We start from the raw sequence: 6,736 nt of genomic DNA, 5'->3' as shown, positions 1-6,736 counted from the left end.
TGATCATAGGTCCTGCGTAGATCTTATGTTCCCCTGCTTTGATCTTATGTCCTGCTTTGATTATTTGGCTTGCTTGATCTTATACCCTGCTTTGATCTTATGTTACCTTGATGTTACGCCCCTGCTTTCATATTATTTCTCTTTTAGCTTATGTCCCCCTTTGATCTTATGTCCCCCCTTTGATTTTATGTCCTGCTTTGATATTATGTCCCTGCTTTGATCTTATGTCCATGCTTTGATCTTATGTCCTCTTTGACCTTATGTCCCTGCTTTGATCTTATGTACCCTGCTTGAACTTATGTCCTACTTTGATCTTATGTCCCTGCTTTGATGTTATGTCCCCACTTTGACCTTATGTCATGCTTTGATCTTATGTCGTGCTTTGATCTTTTTCCTTTTGATCTTATGTCCCTTGCTTTCATATTATTCCCTGCTTTTATCTTATGTCCCTCGTGATCTTATCCCTTCGATCTTATGTCCCCCTTCGATCTTATTTCCCACATTTGATCTTATGTTCCTCCTTTGATCTTATGTCCCTGCTTTCATATTATTTTCCCTACTTTTATTTAATGTCCCTCTGTGATCTTATTTCCCCACTTCGATCTTATGTCCTGCATTGAATTATGTCCCCTGCTTTGATTGTGTCATGCTTTGATCTTATGTCGTGCTTTGATCTTTTTCCTTTTTGATCTTATGTCCCTGCTTTCATATTATTTCTCTGCTTTTATCTTATGTCCCTCTGTGATCTTATTTCCCCCCTTCGATTATGTCCCCCCTTCGATCTTATGTCCCACCTTTGATCTTATGTCCTACTTTGATCTTATGTCCCCTTTGATGTTATCTCCCTGCTTTGATCTTATGTCACCTGCTTTGATCTATGTTCCCCCTTTGATTTTATCTCTCCCGCTTGATTCTTCCTATCCCCCGCTTTGATCTTTGTGCCCCGCTTTGATCTTAGCCCTGCTTTGATCTTATATCCCCCCTTTGATCTTATGTCCCCCCTTTGATCTTATGTCCCTGCCTCTTTCTTGTAGTCCTGCTTTGATCTTATGTCCTCCCCGCTTTGAACTTATGTCCATGCTTTGACCTTATGTTCCCATTTGATATTATATCCATGCTTGTTCTTATGTCCCCTTTGATCTTATGTCCTACTTTGCTCTTATGTCCTCCTTTGATCTTATGTCCCCCCTTTGATGTTATGTCCCCTGCTTTGATGTTATGTCCCTGCTTGATCTTATGTCCCCCCTTTGATCTTATCTCCCCTCTTTGATCTCATCCCCCGCTTTTATGTTATGGCCTCTAGATCTTATGTGCCCTCTTTGATCTTATGTCGTGCCTTTTATTTTTACCTTTTTAATCTTATGTCCCCTGCTTTGATCTTATGTCTGCTTTTGATTATATGTCTTGCTTTGATCTTATACCCTGCTTGATCTTATGTTACCCCTTTGATGTTTCGTCCCTGCTTCATATTATTTCCCTCTGTGATCTTATTTCCCCCCTTCGATCTTATGTCCCCCTTCGATCTTATGTCCCACTTTGATCTTATGTCCCCTGATTTGATCTTATGTCCCCCTTTGATGTTATCTCCCTGCTTGATCTTATGTCCCTGCTTTGATCTTATGTTCCCCTTTGATCTTATCTCCGCTTTGATCTTATGTCCCCGCTTTGATCTTATGTCGCTTTGATTTTATATCCCCCCTTTGATCTTATGTCCCCCTTTTGATCTTATGTCCCCTGCTTTGATTTTTTCCCTGCTTTGATCTTATGTCCCTGCTTTGACCTTATGTCCCTGCTTTAAAATTTGGCCCCACTTTGATCTTATGTCCCCGTTTCATCGTGTCCCCCTTTGATCTTATGTCCCTGATTTGATCTTATGCCCCCCCTTGAGCTTATGTCCCCGCTTTGATCTTATGTCCCCGCTTTGATCTTATGTCCTGCTTTGATCATATGTTGTGCTTTGATATTTTTTCCTTTTTGATCTTATGTCCCTGCTTTCATATTATTTCCCTGCTTTTATGTTATGTCCCCCTTCGATCTTATGTAAAATGTAAATGTAAATGTATTTTATTTATATAGCTCTTTACAAACAACCGATAAGTGAACCAAAGTGCTTCACAACAAATAAAACCACAGATTTAAAACCAATAATACACCACTAACAAAAATACAATAATGAATGAGAAAGTAAGTAAAAGATAAAAAAAATAAAACAATACAATCAATACAACTGTGCCATCACATTACTAGGTACCAAACGCCACTTTAAAAAGATGCGTCTTAAGTCTTGATTTAAAAAGACCCAGGTCAGTAATGATAAGCATCTCACTGGGCAGCTATTCCAGAGCTTAGGTCCAGAACCTCGGTCACCCCAGTGTTTCAGTTTTGACTGGGCACTTCCAACATGAGTTGATTTTGTCCCCCCTTTGATCTTATGTACCCTGCTTTGATCTTATGTCCGCTTTGATCTTATGTCCCTGCTTTGATCTTATGTCCCCACTTTGACCTTATGCCCTGCTTTGATCTTATGTACTTGACCTAAACATGCTTTCCGGGGGGAGGGGGACATTCCCTGCAGGCTATGCTCGCGATTCCTAAGGGGATTGGCTGGTGGTCTGCCTGGACGTCCTGACTGTGGAAGACGTTGAAGACATATGGATAATGGAATTCTGTTGGTGGGGCTCTGATCATCGTCTCGTTGACCAATCGGAAAATTGGTAAGACAGCCGCCAGCAAATTTACCCATATGCTGTCTGGGGAACTTAAAGAGTGCCCACATGGAGTTATTGAGAGGATGAAGGTTTTACATCTAAGGGCTGACCAGTCCGTGAACTGTCTCGCATCATCTCAGACCGGACCGTCGAAGCGCAGAAGGGATTGATACTATCAGGGCCAGTCTGTGGAGTGCTTCGTGTGATCACCGGACTGGCAGAAAAGGTAGAGGACTGACAAAATCATTACATGAACTGGATGCTCGCGTGACGCTGAAGTCGGTAACAATTGAATGATGAACATTGATTCGAACAAATTACATTGAGTCACGCTAAATTTGGATTGAAATTGATCAGCTATTTCCCCAGCCCCCCCACACTCACCCTTCACCCGAGCAGGAAAACAACCTGGCAGCTGGCCTCTGATCTTGTCCTGTACACTGGCTTATCTGCCAAGGTCACGCCGATGAACTGAGCTTTTAACAACATAGACAGTCTGACGCTCATATTCACACACACAACTCAATGTCTCACACACACACCAAACACTACCTACCCCATCCCGCCCCGTATCCGTCTGACTGCCTCGATTTACGTGTTCCTCACTCCCTCCAAGCCACCTCAAAACATTCCTTCATGTGTCCACATGAACTGTGTGTTGTCTTGTGCATTATATGTTATATAATTTTGTTGCTGTCTGCATTGTTTCTTTCTTTCGAGGGAGAAAAGTGTGGTGGCGCTGTTCCATAGCTCCTGGTATGTCTGTCATACCTGGGTACAAAGCTAATTTGATTTTGATTTTGATTTGTGGCAGGCCATGACTGACAGTGAAGTCACAAGGACCCACGGGATCTCGCAAATTCATGTATGATCACGCGATATAACAGGATGTTCTTTCTATAAAACAGAACCACAAAATCTGATGAATGAACTAGGTGTAAATTGTAGCTTAAACTTGCATGTGTTAGCTTAAGTCTGTGTTAATGTAGTTTTTTGTGTGTAAACGGAATACATTTTTCATTTGCTTCCAGCATTTCATATGTAGTATTGGGACTAGGTTGACATGGTTATGCAATCTGAGGTAATTGCTTCAACAACAAGGAGCTACTGGGATTTGAAATGAGGATCTCCTGTTTACTAGACAGGAACTGTGACCAACTATGCCACAAACACTCCTTGAGAGCTTGTACCTTTTTATATATATATATATATATATATATATATACACATTACAATGAGCTATAGAACAGGATTCCATCCATCCATCTTCGTCTTTCCTTTTCCGAGCGACTGGGGGATCCTGAGGCGTTACCAGGACAGGTTGGAGATATAATCCCTCTAACTAGACCTGGCTTGTTAAAAACAAGTGCTGGAGCTGTCATTCCATGTCTCCCGTTTCTCAACCCAAAAATAGTTTGGTGCATCGATCCTATCCACTAGCCAGTTGCCGAAGAGGTATAAGTACCTGGCAGGTGTCTGTCACAGGCGCTGTAGCTTAGTGGTTTAAAGCGCCTGTCTTGTAAACAGGAGATCCTGGGTCCAAATCCCAGCAGTGCCTGCTTGTCAGTGAATATGTTATGTTATCTGCACTACAATGAGTTTATATGTTTTTGCTATTGTGCTAACAAGCATTATTTAATTTGCCCAGTTGTGGCCTGTTGAGGGCCATAAATATCAAAAGGGAAATGGATTGAATCCATTTTTTAATGCTTTTAAACCCTGTTTTGTGGGGGCTGATTGTGGCCCAGGTGTACACCAGGACCCTGTGACATCACTGTTGGGTGGGGTTTAGGTGCATGTGATGCTGACTGAGGTCAGAGGTAAAATAAAATGAACTTTACCGGTCAAGGCACCTTGTGCGCTGACTGCCTGATTTTAACATCTTTGATGTGCTGTAATAAAGGAAGGAAGAATCTATATGCCTTTGCATTTTGGATGCTTTTCTGTTGTTTAGATATGGCTACATTCACATAAGTATCCAAAGAGTACAATAATGCACTGTACTCTGGTCAGTTGTTTACACCAGGTTCCTCGTGGCCGCTGAATGCAAGTACAGCGCACCTTTTGTGAGCATCTGCTTTATCAACCCATGTAAAGTTACCATGGTACACAGTAGACCTATCTACTGCTGTATTCATTGTTTTTGGCAAGAGCTTTAAAAACCTATTCTTGACTTTTTGTTCCACATCTTGTGTGAACGCTTAGTTTACTAAATGACTAAGTTAGCAGTGATTGTTGTGTGCCTTCATAGCATAAGTGTTAATATTATGGAAGAAGCTGCCTGGCAAACCAATGTTGCTTTTTAGAACAGTGGGTCCATGGTGTAATGGTAAGCACTCTGGACTTTGAATCCAGTGATCCGAGTTCAAGTCTTGGTGGAAAGTTTTAAACCAAAGTACTGGTAAAATAAAAAATCAACCTCTACACTGTCCACATCTAGGCTAACGGGTAAAATATTCTTGGCTGTTTGACTGAAAACAGTATGTTGGTGGTGGCATGTTGACCTGTGACCTGTACTTCATGTTAACTGAAAGGAGCTCCAAATTTAGACTTAGTTGAACATATTGAAGATATTTCCACAATGGTGACCCAAATGTCAGTCTATTTCCCATCTAGTTGGGACATGTCTGGACACAGGTGACATTTTGGACAGAAACATTGGTGGATCTTGATTCCCACACAGGTTAGCCTGCATTGCACATTGGGGTACAGAGTCGGTAAGATGTCTTCACATCCGCGAATGTACTGCCATTGTCAAGCACATTTTCCACACTGGTGACTTTCTTCCATTTAGCAGCATAAACACACATATATTTGGGCTGACAATAGGGAAACCTTCCTTTGATAAGTATGACCTGGATGACTGAGAACATATATATCATGACATAGTTGACTTACCAATATTATTTCTGTGAGAGATCCTACTACACGTTGGAATATTCAGTCAGGATGGCTGAGCGTGGTCCAAGGTGCTGCGTTCAGGTCGCAGTCCCAATGGAGGTGTAAGTTCGATTTTGGGGATATTGTTTTTGTTTTGTTTGTTGTGGAGGGTAGCTTAGGGGAGGTGATAAGATAAGTCGCTTTCAAGGGTTACACAGTCATCAGCACACATTTGCACACTGACTTTAAACAGTACATTCCCTTACTACTTCACATACGCTTCCTGTTGTTGCTTGGCCCTCTTATCAAATATGGCTGCCAGAAAGGGATGGGGACGAAGATGGTCCATCCTGTTTAATTAGTTACACAGTTAAGCAGTTACATATATTCCATGGTCTTCTTTTTATTTTATTAGCATGTTTATTGAGCTAAATTGAGATAATTAGGGTGTTTGGGGGTTGAGGGTATTCTGGTGTTGTGTAAATAAAGTAGGCAGGACTAGATTATAGCCGATAGATATCAGAGATCCACCCATTAACTTAATTTTATGCGTTGTACTTTTCCCTTGCCGGGGAGTTAGGGAACTGTACAGCATAGTGGGAGTATTCGGTCCACCTCCACACGCGTAGTCTTCTCTTCAAGCAGACTTATGCCTCCTGGTCTTTTCTTGACCTGGTACCACTTCTCATTTTTTTATGGCAGCACATCCAGCTGCTAGAGATTCTCAACATCTGGAATGCTCCATGTTGGAAGGAACAGTGGACTTGAGAAGGCACTGTTGGGCCATAGTTGTTGGCTCATGATCCGTGCTGGGCCCTGAAATGTTCTCCCCAGTCTGGTTCAAATGGTGAGTGGTCCACCTGGTGGACCGAGCTTCAATAGCTCTATGAGGGTGATGAGATGTGGATGATCAGCACCAATGGGAAGGAGTGGCTGGCGTTCTCAAACTGCTGAAGGGAGAGACCTGCCAGGTACTTATAGCTCTTTCTGCAGACTGACTGGATAGGATGATCCGCCAAGGCTAGGAAAGGCCGTTACTCCCAATACTGCCAGTCAGTATCTGTATGTTTAGCTTATACAAGGAAAAGACAATTTAAGACTTAACAGGGTTACAACTTGTGGAGGTGCTGTGGCTTAGTTGGTTAAAG

General features: G+C 42.1%; 1 non-coding gene across 1 annotated transcript; it reads left to right on the top strand.

Moving 5' to 3' along the window:
- The first annotated feature begins 4,192 nt into the window (after window positions 1-4,192).
- On the top strand, window positions 4,193-4,266 carry trnat-ugu (transfer RNA threonine (anticodon UGU)). The gene has a single exon. It is a non-coding gene; the product is annotated as a tRNA-Thr (tRNA).
- The last annotated feature ends 2,470 nt before the right edge of the window (window positions 4,267-6,736 follow it).

This window comes from Etheostoma spectabile, unplaced genomic scaffold, assembly GCF_008692095.1.
Source record: "Etheostoma spectabile isolate EspeVRDwgs_2016 unplaced genomic scaffold, UIUC_Espe_1.0 scaffold00569711, whole genome shotgun sequence".
Taxonomy (NCBI): Eukaryota; Metazoa; Chordata; class Actinopteri; order Perciformes; family Percidae; genus Etheostoma; species Etheostoma spectabile.
The sequence above is the reverse complement of the archived record's forward strand: the minus strand, read 5'-3'. Positions and strand labels throughout refer to the sequence as shown.